The 15,811-nt window shown below is 38.1% G+C and overlaps 1 long non-coding RNA gene across 3 annotated transcripts in view; it reads right to left on the bottom strand.

Moving 5' to 3' along the window:
• Nucleotides 1-12,661, bottom strand: part of LOC119239976 (uncharacterized) — a 202,476-nt gene extending 189,815 nt beyond the window's left edge. For all 3 annotated transcript variants that reach the window (XR_008551096.1, XR_008551095.1, XR_008551097.1), the window contains exons 1-2: nt 12,535-12,661; nt 10,717-10,835 (exon numbers count right to left, since the gene is read on the bottom strand). This is a non-coding gene — a long non-coding RNA (uncharacterized LOC119239976). The remainder of the gene's footprint in view (nt 1-10,716; nt 10,836-12,534) is intronic.
• Nucleotides 12,662-15,811: the final 3,150 nt, after the last annotated feature.

The raw sequence follows: 15,811 nt of genomic DNA on the forward strand, positions 1-15,811 counted from the left end.
AGGAAAACAACATGTCATCCTAGAAAAGATACAAGTTTCAAAAAACCCAACCTTTTGCTGTCTCCAGGAAACACATTTAGCTACAAAAGATAAAAATAGACTCAAAGTCAAAGGATGGAAAACAATCCTACAAGCAAATGGACCAAAAAAGAAAGCAAGGACAGCTATACTTATATCAGATAAAACAGATTTCAAACTTAAAAAGGTAAAAGAGACCCCAACTGTCACTACATTATGATGAAGGGGACAAAACTTCAAGAAGAAATAACACTCATTAACATATATTCACCAAACGAAGGAGCACCAAAATATATCAGACAACTATTGTCATCTTTGAAAACAGACATCAGAGAAAACACATACGTAGTAGGAGACTTCAACACACCACTATCAACAATGGATAGATGACCGAGACAAAAAATAAGTAAAGACACTAAAGCTCTAAATAAGGATCTAGAGAGCTTGGGCTTAACAGACATCTATAGAACACAAAACCCAAAAAAATCTGAGTACACATTTTTCTCCAGCACACACGGATCATTCTCCAGGATCAATCACATACTGGGACACAAGACAAACATCAACGGATACACCAAGATTAAAATCATACCAAGCATCTTCTCTGACCATGAAGGCATCAAACTAGAAATAAATCATAAAAAGAAGTCAAGGAACTCTCCTACCTCATGGAGATTGAAACCCACACTACTGGAAGACCACTGGACTAATGAGGAGATCAAAGAAGAAATTAAAAAATTCTTTGAGTTGAATTACAAGGAGGACACCAATTTCCTAAAAGTATGGGATGCAGTAAAAGCAGTAATAAGAGGAAAATATATAGCGATAGAGGCTCACATCAAGAAACAAGAAAGAACTCAAAGAAACAACCTAATCTTGAAGATCAAAGAACTAGAAAAAGAACAACAAAAGAACCCAAAACCAGTAGAAAAAAAGAAATAATAAAAACCAAAGCAGAAATAAATGAAATTGAAACTAAAAAAACAATCCAAAAGATCAATGAAACCAAAAGCTGGTTCTTTGAAAAAAGAAATAAAATAGACAAACCCCTAGCCAGGCACACAAAGGAAAAAAGGGAGAAAGCACAAATAAACAGGATCACAAATGAAAGAGAAGAAATTACAACGGACACAGCAGAAATCAAAAAAGTAATCAGATACTACTATGAACAGTTATATGAAATCAAGTTCAACAATCTAGAGGAGATGGATAAATTCCTACAACTCTACAATCACCCAAAGCTAGATAAAGAAGGAACAGAACACCTAAACAGACTAATTACAAGCAGCAAAATTGAAATGGTAATCAAAAACCTCCCCAAAAACAAAAGCCCAGGACCTGATGGATTTACAAATGAATTCTACCAAACATTCAGAAATGAATTAGTGCCTATCCTTCACAAAATCTTACAAAAAATTGAGAAGGAAGGGATAATACCAAACACATTCTATGAAGCCAACATTACACTAATACCAAAACCAAACAAGGACAACACAAAAAAAGAAAACTACAGGCCAATCTTGCTAATGAACACTGATGCAAAAATCCTCAATAAAATTTTAGTTATCAGAATCCAACAATGTATCCACAAGATAATTCACTATGACCAAGTAGGATTCATTCCAGGGACACAAGGATGGTTCAACATCCAAAGATCAATCAACGTTATCCAACACATCAAGAAAAAGATATACAAAAACCATATGATAATATAAATAGATGCTGAGAAAGCTTTCGACAAAGTGCAACACCCATTCATGATAAAAGCCCTTGAAATTCATGGGATACAAGGAACATACCTCAACATCATAAAGGCCATCTATGACAAGCAAACAGCCAGTATCATTCTCAGTGGTGAAAAGCTGAAAGCATTCCCATTAAGATCTGGAACAAGACAAGGATGTCCACTCTCGCCACTGCTTTTCAATATAATACTGGAAGTCCTAGCTAGAGCAATAAGACAAGAGAAAGACATACAAGGAATCCAAATAGGAAAAGAAGAAGTCAAACTATCACTATTTGCAGATGCTATGATAATATACATAGAGAATCCCAAAAACTCCACAGAAAAACTAATACAACTCATCAATCAGTTCAGTAAAGTGGCAGGATACAAAATCAACATGCAAAAGTCAGTAGCCTTCCTATACACAAACAATAAATCTGAAGAAGAAGAAATTAAAAAAAAAAATAATCCCTTTTCTTATCAAAACCAAAAAAAACAAATACTTGGGAATAAATCTAACTAAAGAGGTAAAGGGCCTATACAAAGAAAACTATAAAACACTGTTAAAAGAAATAGAAGATGACTCAAACAAATGGAAAGACATCCCCTGCTCATAGATTGAAGAATAAACATTATTAAAATGGCCATCCTACCAAAAGCAATCTACAGATTCAATGCTATTCCAATCAAAATTTCAATGTCATTCTTCAAAGAAATAGAACAATTATTGATGACATTCATATGGAAACGCCAAATAGCCAAAGCTCTCCTGTAAAAAAACAAAAAAAAAAAAAAAAAAGGGAATGGAGGCATCACACTCCCGGACTTCAAACTATACTACAAAGCCATGATCATCAAACTGCATGATATTAGAACAAGAACAGACACACAGACCAATGGAATCAAATAGAAAATCCAGAAATAAACCCAGAGATTTATGGTCAACTAATCTTTGACAAAGGAGCAAGAATATGCACTGGAGCAAAGAAAGTTTGTTCAATAAATGGTGCTGGGAAAACTGGGTCGCTACATGCAAAAGAATGAAGATTGACTACTACCTAATACCATGCAGAAAAACCAACTCAAAATGGATTAAAGAACTAGACATAAGGCCTGAAACCATAAAATACATGGAAGGAAATATAGGCGAAACACTACATGAAATGCACCTCAAAGACATCTTTTCAGACACATCACCCAAAGCAGTGATAGTGAAGGCAAAGATAAACAGCTGGGACTACATCAAATTAAAGAGCTTCTGCACAGCAAAAGAGACAATAACAAAAACAAAGAGAAACCCCACCCACTGGGAGAACATTTTTGCACACAACACTAATTAATGATAAAGGGCTCTCACAAAAATCTACAAAGAGCTGATGAGACTCAACAAAAACAAAGAAAATAATCCAGTCAAAAAATGGGCTGAAGAGCTAAAAAGAACCTTCTCTGAAGAGGAATTGCAAATTGCCAGCAGGCATATGAAAAAATGTTCAACATAACTTGTAATCAGGGAAATGCAAATCAAAACTACCATGAGATACCATCTCACACCAGTGAGAATGGCACATATTAAAAAAAACTAGCAACAACAAATGTTGGCGAGGTTGTGGAGAAAAAGGAATTCTCCTGCACTGTTGGTGGGAGTGCAAACTGGTCCAACCACTATGGAGAGCTGTGTGGAGATTTCTTGACCTACTCAAGATAGAGCTTCCATATGATCCAGCAATTCCACTCCTAGGTATTTACCCTAAGGACACAGAAACATCAATTCCAAAGAGCACCTGCACCCCTATGTTTATAGCAGCACTGTTTACAATAGCTAAGCTTTGGAAACAACCCAAATGCCCAAAAATAGATGACTGGATCAAGAAGATGTGGTACATATACACCATGGAATATTACTCAGTATTCAAAAAAGTTAAACACATGCCATGTGCAGCAACATGGATGGAGCTGGAAGGGATCATTCTCAGCGAAACAAGCCAGAAAGAAAAAGAAAAATACTGGATGGTCTCACTCATAGCAGGAATCTAGAAAACTTAAATAAGGGACCAGGAAAAACAATAACTATAAGAAAGAATACATCAAAATCAACAAACAACTTTGAACCAGAGACACCCTATGGGGGGTGGGAGGTGGGGAAAGGAGAGATTGGGGTCAAAATAAGGGGGTTTTAATTTTGTGGGGAATATAAAAATAAAATTTAAATTAAAAAAAGAAATTGGGAAAAAATAAAATATAATTTAAAAAGAAATAAAATAAAGTAACTTTTGAAGTCACATCATCCAAAAATAAAGGCTTCTCCATCAAATTGAAGAAATGTTGATGACTCACCACTAATATGTTAATAAATAAATAAATAAATAAAAAATAAAAACCACTGGGTAAAAAGAAAAAAAGAACATAAAAGAAAGTGAGAAGATCATTGACACAAAATACAATCTCCATAAAATTTCAATAACAGCTATTGTAAAGAACTATAGTTGCTATTGTTATTACATTCAGGGGAATTGTATATCTCATTGATCTTCATTTGAAAAGGGCACCTTCTGAAATAGAGAACATGTTCAACAATATAGGTTACAATAAATTCAATTAAAAAAAAGTTACAAGTTTCAAACATGGGTATAGGTGTCATATTTTGTTATATCAATATATGATAGTTTCTGTGTACCCTGAGAAGCAGACTCTATAATGGGAATTAAAATGCAAGTAGTTTATTTGGGAGGTGAGAGCACACAAGTAGAAAAGAGGGAAAACAGAGGTAGAGCAGAAGGTATCACAGTAGATAAAACAGTGACTCATTAAATCAGCTTTCACAATGAGTGACTGGAACTTAATCCCTTATGGAAAGTTGTGGGTAATGCAGGGAAAAGCACACTGACAACAGTAACAAAATGTTCCTTAGATTCTCCCACACAGGACAGAAGAAGTGGTAGTATTTGATGAAAGTCACTGGTTGATGGTTGTCTCAGCGTTATTAATTCCCAAGCATCTATAGTTGGTATAAAACATCCATAAAAGAGAAATGAAGATTTTACAGTTAGAGTTAAAGTTCTCACTGACAGGCCTATTAATAGGAACGGGGCACTGGGAACATCCTGAGCATTTCATGAGCAGCTATTAAGTCAGCAAGTACTCAAAAGAGAAAATTTTTTTAAAACCTGGAGATGAGTGAAACTGAGGACACCAACCTATCAGAACCTATGGGACACAGCAAAAGCAGTACTGAGGAGGAAGATGCAGTAACACAGGCCTAAATCAAGAAAGAAGATAGATCTAATATAAACAATCTAGTTTATAGATCTAATATAAACAATCTATGTTTATAGCAGCACTATTTACAATAGCTAAGCTTTGGAAACAGCCCAAATGCCCAAAAATAGATGACTGGATCAAGAAGATGTGGTACATATATACCATGGAATATTACTCAGCATTCAAAAAAGATAAACACATGCAATTTGCAGCAACATGGATGGCGCTGGAAGGGATCATGCTCAGCGAAATAAGCCAAAAAGAAAAAGAAAAATACCGGATGGTCTCAGTCATAGCAGGGATCTAGAAAACTTAAATAAGGGATCAGGAAAATGAATAACTATAAGAAAGTGAAAATCAAAATCAACAAAAAACTATGAACCCGAGACACTTTTTGGGGGTTGGGGGGCAGGAGGGGAGGGATTGGGGTCAGAATGGGGGGTTTGCAATTGTATGGGGGAATATAAAAATAAAATTTATTATTTAAAAAAATAAATAAAATAAATAAACTGAATATCCCCACTGTTAAAAAAAATAAAATAAAATAAACTTCCAAGATTTGCAAAAAAAAAAAAAAATGATCCATACATCATGATCAAATGGGGTTCATTTCCATAGATGCAAGTATATGTCAACATACTCAAGTCAATCAAGAAATCCATCACAAACCTCCCTGGCGGTGCAGGTGGTTGAGCACCACACTGTGAAGCTGTCTGCAGCCTTTGTAGAGAGGGTTCAATCCTGGCCGGCCAGCGAGAATCCCACATGGCGAAGTAAACCTCCCCTGTCTCACCGGCTGTTCACCTCAGCAGTGTATTTCGTCAGTCTGCCTGTTCTGTTTCCCACTTTGTCTCTGGTGAATCTTCTCATCAGGCCTGTACCCCATTCTTGTATTAAAAATAAATAAATCTTTAAAAAAAAATCCATCACAACAAAAAAAAGTTTAAAGTCCTATGATCATATCAATATATACAGAGAAATCATTTGACAAGATTCAACATTCATTTATTATTAAAAAACTTTAAAAAATGGTAAAGATGGAACATACCTAAACGTAATAAGGCCTATATACAACAAGCCCATAGTTAACATGATATTCTTTTTTTTTTTTTTTAAGATTTATTTATTTATTTACACAAGCACTGTGCACAGTCAGAAGCACGGGAGGGTCGGAGAATTCACCAGAGCCAGAGCAGGGAGCAGAAAAGGCAGACTGATGAAGTACACTGCTGAGGGGAGCAGCAGGCAGCAGGAGAGGTCTGCGCACCATGTGGGACCCTTGCCTGGCAGCCAGGGATGATCCGGCGCTGTAGAGGCTTCAGGCAGCTTCACAACCCAGCGCTCAACCACTGTGCCACCATGGGAGGCCCTAACATCATATTCAATGATGAAAACTGAAAGCTTTTCCTCTAAGATCAAGTAAAAAAATAAGTATATCCACTACACCACTATTATTCAATATAGTATTGGAAACCCTACTTAGGCAATTAGATAAAAGAAAGATAATCCAAACTGGGAAAGAAGAAGTAAAACTATCACTATTTGCAGAAAACATAACAATATAGAAAGAAAACCCCAAAGTCTCCACTAAAAAAAAAAAAAAAAAAAAACTTACAAAATCAGCAAATTGGCAAACTTAAAATCTACATAAGAAAATCTGCTGCATTCCTACATGTAAAGAACAAACAGGAAGAGAAAGAAATCAAGAAAATTCCAATTATAATCATATAATAATGAATTTAGTACCGGGCCTCCCCTAGTGGCACAGGTGGTTGAGCGCAGCACTGTGAAGCTGTCCACAGCCTCTGCAGCACGTGTTTGATCCCAGCGGGCTAGGGTTCCACATGGTGTGGTAGACCTCTCCTGTCATGCCCGCTGCTCCCTCAGCAGTATATTTTGTCAGTCTGCCTGTTCTGTTCCCCACTCTGTCTCTGGTGAATCCACTCACCCTCCCCCTAATCTGGCCTGTACCCTGGTTCTTGTATAAATAAAGAAATAAATCTTAAAAAATAAGAATTTAGTACCTAGGAATAAATTGAACAAAAGAAGGTGATGTGAAGTTGACTCAGTTTATTTTTAATCATTTTTTCAAAATAAATTAATAAGGAGAATCTTAATCTAGAATTATCAATATATTTTTATAACTATGTAATAACCCACAATATTTTATACCAAACTATTTTATTATCTGAGGATATATTCTAAAAATAATAGCGTTTATGTGAATCATAAATTTTAATATACTCTCAAATTACTTTCCAAAATGACTATAGGAATTTACACCACCATAGATCATTTGTAAGAATGTCCATTTCCATGCAGCTTTGTCAGAGTTGGAGGTGACTTTTTTCAGTATAATGGGTAAAACATGCCATGCCATTTTTATGTTTAATGTGAATTTGCTTGACTTCTCACCTGTTACAGTTATCAATGAATTTCTTCACTTAGTTAAGAAGTATTTTAGGGAATTTCAAGTATAACATTTATTTCAATGGCATGATGTCTAACACTAGCAGACACTCATTATATTATCAAATAAAAATATAAAATGATAGGCTATGAAAAACATACATCTTTTCTTGAAAAACTGGAGTTTTTCATTTTACATTTCAAAACTATGCTAATAACCCTGAGCACAAGAATACAATTTTCTACATGTTAAGATAACAATAAAAATTTAAAAGAACTTTAGTCATCATGCAGTATTAAAAATTTAGCAAGGTGTATATTCCACCTTTATTGGCAATGCAATAAAATGTTCAGGTGTGATGCATTATGGTTCACCAGCTGCTAGGCAGAATCAGTAATAATCATTAATACTTGCTCAAAGCTAACACAAAAATCAAACGCTTATTATGCTTCTTAATTTAGGAAACTGTATAATTATGTGTGTATGTACAATATACTACAAAGAAATGTCCATACATATATTTAATTAAAATTAAGTAAACTGAGTATTACTGATCAAAACTTTCTCTATTATAGTATGGTCTTTGCTGTACTTTCTTTTATCTTACTTTAATGCCTTTAAAATACATACTTTTGGGGATTTTCCTTTTCTTTTCTTCTCCTATCTCAATCCACCAAATTCCAATGTGTTCTTTTCAACATTAGATAGAAATGACAATTAATCTGCTATGTCTTTGCTGGCTGTGTGATTAGAATTGCTCTCACTCGCCTTTAAATACCTTAGTCTTTTAACTACTATTGTTATCACATTCTGTCATTGAGATTCATGTACACATGTGTCTCTCACTTGTATGCAAACTCATTTAAGAACAGGGTTTCTTATTCTATGGATAAGTTTCATAAGACCAAGGTAAAGAAACATGCCTTTTTGAAAAATCACCTTTGAATGACCTTGGTATTTAATATGTCCAGATCCTTGGAGCTTTCCAAACTGCTTATTAAACTATAACATTCATTTAAATTCCCTTTCAGTATTTAGCACAATGACTGAACTATTAGGTATACAAAATTATTTTATTTGATCAAGGGCTCCTGGAGCTGCCATCTAAACCCTTTCAGCCTTCTGCATCATATGATTTCTGTACGTGTGATTAAGAACGCTATTAAGAATTCTCTTTCTTCGCCATACTTTAAGTTCCTTCATTTTAAAAATCTATAACTCCAAGTTTATTTGTTTTGTTTTACTTTTCATTTGCTTCAGGGTTGCTAAAAACAAGCCTGAAGAGCCTATGTTGAACATATCACATTGCAATGAGACATTTGCTTTTGTGTCATGTTTGCAACTGTATTCTTGGTCCAATAAGTGCTCACAGCAAAAGATTAAAGCAGATAACTAGGTTTTCAATGTGTATGCAAAAATCTTTATTCCTGAGAGTATGCAGTTTAAACATGTTATGGAGATCCAGTTTGGCATTCAAATTAAATACCTCCCTACTCAATTGCATAAGCAAAGTTCTGAGTTCTCAGGTTCTTTCATTATTTGTTTAGTGGGAAAAAAAAATTAAGCAAATAATGTCCATATTACAGAATAATGTTGATATGCATTGATTTGACTTTTCAGCATCATTCAATTAATAAAAAGTTACTGAGTGTCTAGGTACACTCACTTTCTAGGTGCTGACTCATGAAGAAAGTGCAATAGCAAAAAAATAAGGTAAAATAAAATAAAGGACACAAAGCCTCTGCTCTCCTGGGCCTTCTTTTCTATATGTCAGGGAGTAGTTTCATAAGAGCAGAGTAGGGTAAGAGGACAGAGAATACCTGGCATGTGATTGCTACATTTTGATTACATGCATCAGGGAAAGCTCATCTGATAATATTGGAGCAAACACAGGCAGGCAGGCAGGCAGGCAGACAGGCAGGCAGGCAGGAAGGAAGGAAGGAGAGAAAACCATGCCAGTGTTATGAATAGGGTTGGGAAAAGGTAGAAGAAATCAGAAGTAATTCAGAAGAAAGAACAGTGCAATGACTGCTGTAGAGCTGGGATTGTCATGTTTGTGAGATAGCTAGGAGGTCCGCGAGAATGACTAGAAGTAGGAAAAGTGGTAGAACACAAGATCAGAGGGCTAACAGCAGACCAGATCTGAAGGGTGGGAAAAGGCTGTTGAACAATTTTATTTCAATGTGAATGACTTAGGAAAGCTGTGGAAGATTTTGAACTAGGAGTAGCATGATCTAACTTACATTTAAAAGATCACTCAGGGCCTCCCTGGTGGTGCAAGGGGTTAAGCATTGCACTATGAAGCAAACCGCAGCCTCTGCAGCACGAGTTCAATCCCCGGCCGGCCAGGGAGCTACCCACATGGTGCAGCAGACCTCTCCTGCCTTGCCCACTGCTCCCCTCAGCAGTGTATTCCAATCAGGTGCCTGCTCTGTTCCCCACTCTGTCTCTGGTGAATCCTCTCACCCCCGTGTCTCTGGCCTGTGCCCCAGCTCTTGTATGCATAAATAAATAAATCTTTTTAAAAATAAAAAAAAATAAAAGATCACTCACATTTCAAGGTGGAGTATGTATCATCTTAATGCAAGGATGGAAGAAGAGGGGTTAATTTTCAAAGGCAATTGGAACTTCTAGGTCAAGACATGAAGGTGTCTTGGTCAGAAGTTGTAGTAACGGAGGTGTGGTTATAAAGGGGAAGATGCCTAATGTATTTTTTTCTTTGGTGTTTTAAATTTAGAGCATAAATGAAAAATGAAAGTTAAAAAAAAAAACAACTAAGAGTGTTCTGATTTGATGCAATGGTAAGATAGAGAAGACTGCTAAAGATGTGGGAAGAATAGGCATGCATGCCTAGAAATAAAGAGTAGATGAAGGTAATCAGCATAGTTATGTTACTGGAAGCATTGTGACTGACTGAGATACCAAGGGGGGAATGTAGATACAGAAGACAGGATATCCATTGACTGAACATTGGAATGCTATAATGTTTTGTGGTTGACAAGATAAGAAAAATGGAACAAAGAAGACAAAGACTGGCTAGTGATGAGAATCAAAGCCAAATGAAGCAAATGAGTAAACAAATTCTCAGCTTCATCAAATGTTGTGAATGAATTAAGGACTCACTATTATTGATTGGATAAGATAATATGTACAGCATTGGGGACTATAAAAGAGCAGTTTCAGGGCCCCCCTGGTGACCTAGAGTTTAAGTCTCAGCACTACACCAGGACAGCCCACTGTGACAGCCTGGTCTGAGTCCAATCCCCAGGCAGGGAGCTAACCCACATGGCTCAGCAGACCTCACCTGTTTTGCTTGCTGCTCCCCTCAGCAGTGTATTCCAGTAGATCTGCCTGTTCTGCTCTCCACTCTGTATCGGGTGAATCCTCTCACCTAACACGCCTCTGGCCTACGCCCCAGTTCTTCTACAAAGAAATAAATAAAATTGTAAAAAAAGAGCATTTTCATAGAGTGATGGAGAACAATGCTTAATTGCACAGATCAAACAAAACACAAGGCAGGAGATCAAGGGGAAAGACCAAGTACCAGAGTATTGACAGGTTTACAAAGTGTAAAAAGTGTATGGGGGATGGGAAGGCAAAGAACTGGAGTGGATGCATAGTTTACTATGCATAGTAGGCGCAATTAGATGCATAGTCAAGAGGTATTCTGTTAGAGTATCCCCCATGATGTTAGACTGTATTTATACAATAATGGACACTATTCAATTCAGGAGAGATGATGATAATGTATAAAAGATGGTAAATAATTTCAGGATCAAAGTCCTCATAAAGTGTGACTCTGTGACCCAATACTCACTAGAAGGATTTGCCATAAAAAGAACAAGTAATTCCAACCAAATAAGAAGGAAGACAGAGTATATGGCTTCAGATGCACGCATACTAGAAGATTTTGTGGTGTGAGCACATCCATTTTCTCTTCTGATTGCTGCTTCTTCTGCTGCTATTTTTTAACCAGTGAGATTTGAGGACAGACTGTTGGTTGAGAGTTTGAACTGGAGTATACTGGAGGTTTGAGGGTACATGAAGTTGTTGAAAATACTTGTCTAAGTGGGTCAATGAAGGAATCAGAATTAACTCTTCAGAGAATAAAATAAAGATGCAGAGGGTCAGAAGTGATTTTTCCCCCAGTGGGGACAGTAGAATCAGGATTTTCAGCCCTGCAATTAGTGTTCTGGGATTTCAGGCTCCAATAACCTAGGGGTAGAGCCTAATGTTGGCACCCTAAACAGACAAGTTCTCTGGCAGGATATTGGTAATGCCTTTCCTTCTTTAGGAACTTGCCAAGTCTGCCTAACATTCAAATAAATTCTAGTGTCTACTAAGCACTATTCAACTAGTTTTCTTCTGTATTTCATGTGAACCAGAATTGGTTTCTGTGGTTTGCAACCAACAGCTCTTTGTACAGGGGAAATAAAGTGATTTGATCTTGCATTAACCACCTTGAATCCATCTTGATTTAACCAAAGTGACTCCATACTGTACCCTGGGAAAACAGCTAATTTCCCCATTCTTTCCTCATATGTATTAACATGTACTCGTGATTTTCACACAAATCTATTGAGCTTAGTAAAACACAGACATATATGACATAATACCAGACACTGGGTATCATTAGTCTCAGACAAGAAAGATCACATGTACTAATAAGGAGGGTATAAGAAGATCTCTGGGACCTCCCTGAGGGTGCAAGGGGTTAAGTCTCAGCACTATGAAGCTACCTGCAGCTATTACAGCACAAGTTCAATCCCATACCAGGAGGCTAAACCACATGGTGCAACAGACCTCCCCTGGCTCACCCGCTGCTCCCCTCAGCAGTGTATTTCAGTCAATCCACATCTTCTGCTCCCCACTCTCTCTCTGGTGAATCCTCTCTCTCTCACACATACACACACCTGCAACTCTGGCCTACAGCCCAGCTCTTGTATGTATAAATAAATAAAATCTTAAAAAAAAATGTATCTGTAGGGGTAGGGAGGGTGTGGGATCTGCTTCCAAATGATGTCTACTGGTTCCAGTATCAAGAACCCTTGTACATAAATTGCCCTGAGTAAACCTTAGGTGTGATTAGAGGGCAACTACTTTATTTTCCAACCAAAATTACCTTCCTAGTTTTGTTACCGAAACCACTCCTCAGCAGTGGGAGCTGGCAGGAGCAGTGGTGTCCTCTCCCTCTGCTGCTCCACCACGAGTCAGTTATGGCAGTTGCTCCTCAGAGCCCAGTAACTGCTTTTGTGGCAGTTGTGGCAGTTGCTCCTCAGAGACCTTTCATGTAAAGCACACTTCCTGGATTGTGTAATGGACCAATCAGGTGCTATGGGCTGACTGGTAAATTGTCCAATCAGCCACAGGTTTGAAAAATGGTCCAATCATACTTGTGCATGGGCAGGGGGGGGGTGCCCTGAAAGAGGATAAAAACCAGGGTCTGAAGGAGCTGAGGGGAGGCAATGCCAGTCTGGAGAGAAATGACACCAGCCTCCAAAGGAAGAAGAAAAAGGGGAAGAGTCCATCCCTGGCCTCTGAAGAAAGAGCAGAAGCAGCATCCAGCAGCTGACCTCTGAGGAGGGAGGAGAAGCCGAAGGACTCTGTCACAGACTGGGCCTAAATTCTGTCTCTGATATTGCCTGAAAGGAGCACCAATGGCCCTAGGCCTGCTATCTCAAAGAGCTGTTTGATTGGCCTCCCTGGAGGCACAAGGGGTTAAGTCACAGAACTATGAAGCTATCCACAGCCTCTGCAGGGACAACCAGGGAGCTACCCACGTGGCACAGCAGACCTCTCCTGCCTCAGCCGCTGCTCCACCCAGCAGTGTTTCAGTCAATCCGCCTGTTCTGTGCTCCCCACTCTGTCTCTAGTGAATCCTCAACCCCCACACCTCTGGCCTGTACCCCAGTTCTTGCATGAATAAATAAATTGTAAAAAGAAAAGAGCTGTTTGTTGTTGTTATAACCCAACAACTCACAAAGAGCTATTAACACTGGGTGTCTCTGACACCGTCTCTGCAGGACCAGTAGTAGCCATCACTTCTGGCCAGTGCTGTCCAGCACTCCTGGTGACCGGTGGCAACCATCACTGATGCTACCTGGGTGAGATAGCAGCCACTTGTGGATGAAGTAAGCTCTTTGTTTCTCCTGTTTGTAAAATAAAAACCATGGTTGTTGTTCCTGGAGTCTGAGGTATCTTTCAATTTTGTGCACATGTTAGAACCCACAGAGAGTGACCTGATAAGTTAGGCTTTAGCCCACAGGCCCCTCTTGTGTGGGTGTTGTATTGCAACAGCTCTTGGTTTTGGTATTTGGCCTTTTGGGGCTTTTTGGTGGCTTTCTTGTCTCAGAGCCTAGGCAGGTGGGTGGCCATTCCATCCTTCTATTCGAACTCCTGTCTTGTTGCCCTTTTGTGGCCCTCTCCACCCCCGTTTCAGTTTGGGGAAGATTATTCATTCCTGTAGCTACACACCTATGTAAACTGGAAGTCATTAGTTGAAGTTAGCCAAGATTTGTGGCAAATATCTGGATGCCTCAAGGGAATTATATCATAAAGTAACACACCACAGCTAGTTTTATGTTTGAGAAATTTTGCTCAAAATAATAAAAAAAATATATTTTTATTTATTTATACAAGCACTGGGTACAGTCAGAATCGCGGGAGGGTGAGAGAATTCACCAGAGCCAGAGCGGGGAGCAGAGCAGGCAGAAGGACCGAAGCACACTGCTGAGGGAAGCAGCGGGCGGCAGGAGAGGTCTGCGCGCCATGTGGGACCCTCCTCTTGTGGCCGGGGAGCAGCCGGGGATCAAACCAGTGTTGCAGAGGCTGTGGGCAGCTTTGCAACCCAGCGCTCAACCGCTGCACCACTGGGGAAGCCCAAGAAGCCATGCTTTTAAGCTAGGTAACTTCTAACAGAGTCTCTATCTGAAGGCATCTAAAGCTATGGGTTTTATGAGGACATCAGGTGGTATATTTAGAGACATAATCATCACTGTCAGGAATGGTATGAAATTTTAATCAAATCCTACCAGAGAATTTTGTAACTAGGTCAAGAAACATTTCCCTCTAATGAGCTGTATCATGTAAATCACTCCCAGGAAATATAGGAAATACATACTCGGTAGAGGATTAGTTAACACTAAGTAAGGCATCTATTCCAGTAGTCAGCTCCACAAAACTGCATCACTGATAGTATAAAACTGAGAAAAGAAGTTGTTACATATAATTCAAGCCTACAGCTGTAACATAAACAGAATAATTTCTCTCTATATATAAAATATATATCTTTATATATACACATATAAATATACTTGTGTGTATGTGTGTGTGTGTGTGTGTAGAGAACTGGGGTGTAGGTCAGAGGTGTGGAGGTGAGATGATTCACCAGAGGCATAATGGGGAGCAGAACAGGTTGTTCTACTGAAATATACTGCTGAGGGGAACAGCGGAGGAGACAGGAGAGGTATGCTGTGCCATGTGGGTCAGCTCCCTGACCAGTGATCCAACTCAGGCTGTAGGGGTGATAACTCTGAGACTTAGCCCCTATACCACCCAGGAGGCCCAGGATTATAATTTCGCAAGATGAGACTGGTCCACAGTTAGTCCACAGCACTGTTCCCATTACATCTGAATGTCAGTAATTGGTTCATAGACCACATGTGCTCTATTAACAAGAAAATTCAAATTCTCTAAATTTTATCCTAATTTCTCAGTGTCCCCTTCCTTATATATCAAGAAAGGTTATAAAATTTTCTATACTTCTTATATCAAACTAAACCTTCATACAGCCTCTGGGAACTAAAAAAGTACAAATAAAAACAAAAAAAATATGTAAATATTGTTGTACAAAGTAAAGATTTTTTAAATGCCTTTTTCCCATAAAGTTGTATTTTATTTATAAATTCATAGGTACACTCCTATTCAATAGTATTCAATAGAATTCCCTGTATTTTCAATCACAGTCCTAAATCATTCTTGAATGATTATCTGCTTTCAGGTTCCTCCATGAGGAATAAGATGGCTTCTTCTATCATTATAATTTTTTCATTTGCCTTCAAACCCTTTTTTGAACTTACAAACTACACAAATGCTTATTGCAATAGATAGGGCATCTCCACTTGAAGTATAATCAATAGCATATCAACTGTAATAATTTTCTGACACTGCCTAAGCAATAATTCTGATAAAGAGAAGATGTCAGTCCTAACAAAGTAATGAAATCTAACTTGACTCCAGTGTGGAGCCAGTCTTCCACCTACAGCTACAGCTCCCCTATTGTTCATGGTTTGGGAATGGTCACTGTCATACTCAACTGTATTAAACTAAACTATCCTTCTCTGTGCAGGGTCTTGTATTTCAAAGATAGTTCTCTATTTCATCCTCATCCATTAAAGTGA

Source organism: Talpa occidentalis, unplaced genomic scaffold, assembly GCF_014898055.3.
Source record: "Talpa occidentalis isolate TD23 unplaced genomic scaffold, MPIMG_talOcc4v2.1 talOcc4.12, whole genome shotgun sequence".
NCBI lineage: Eukaryota > Metazoa > Chordata > Mammalia > Eulipotyphla > Talpidae > Talpa > Talpa occidentalis.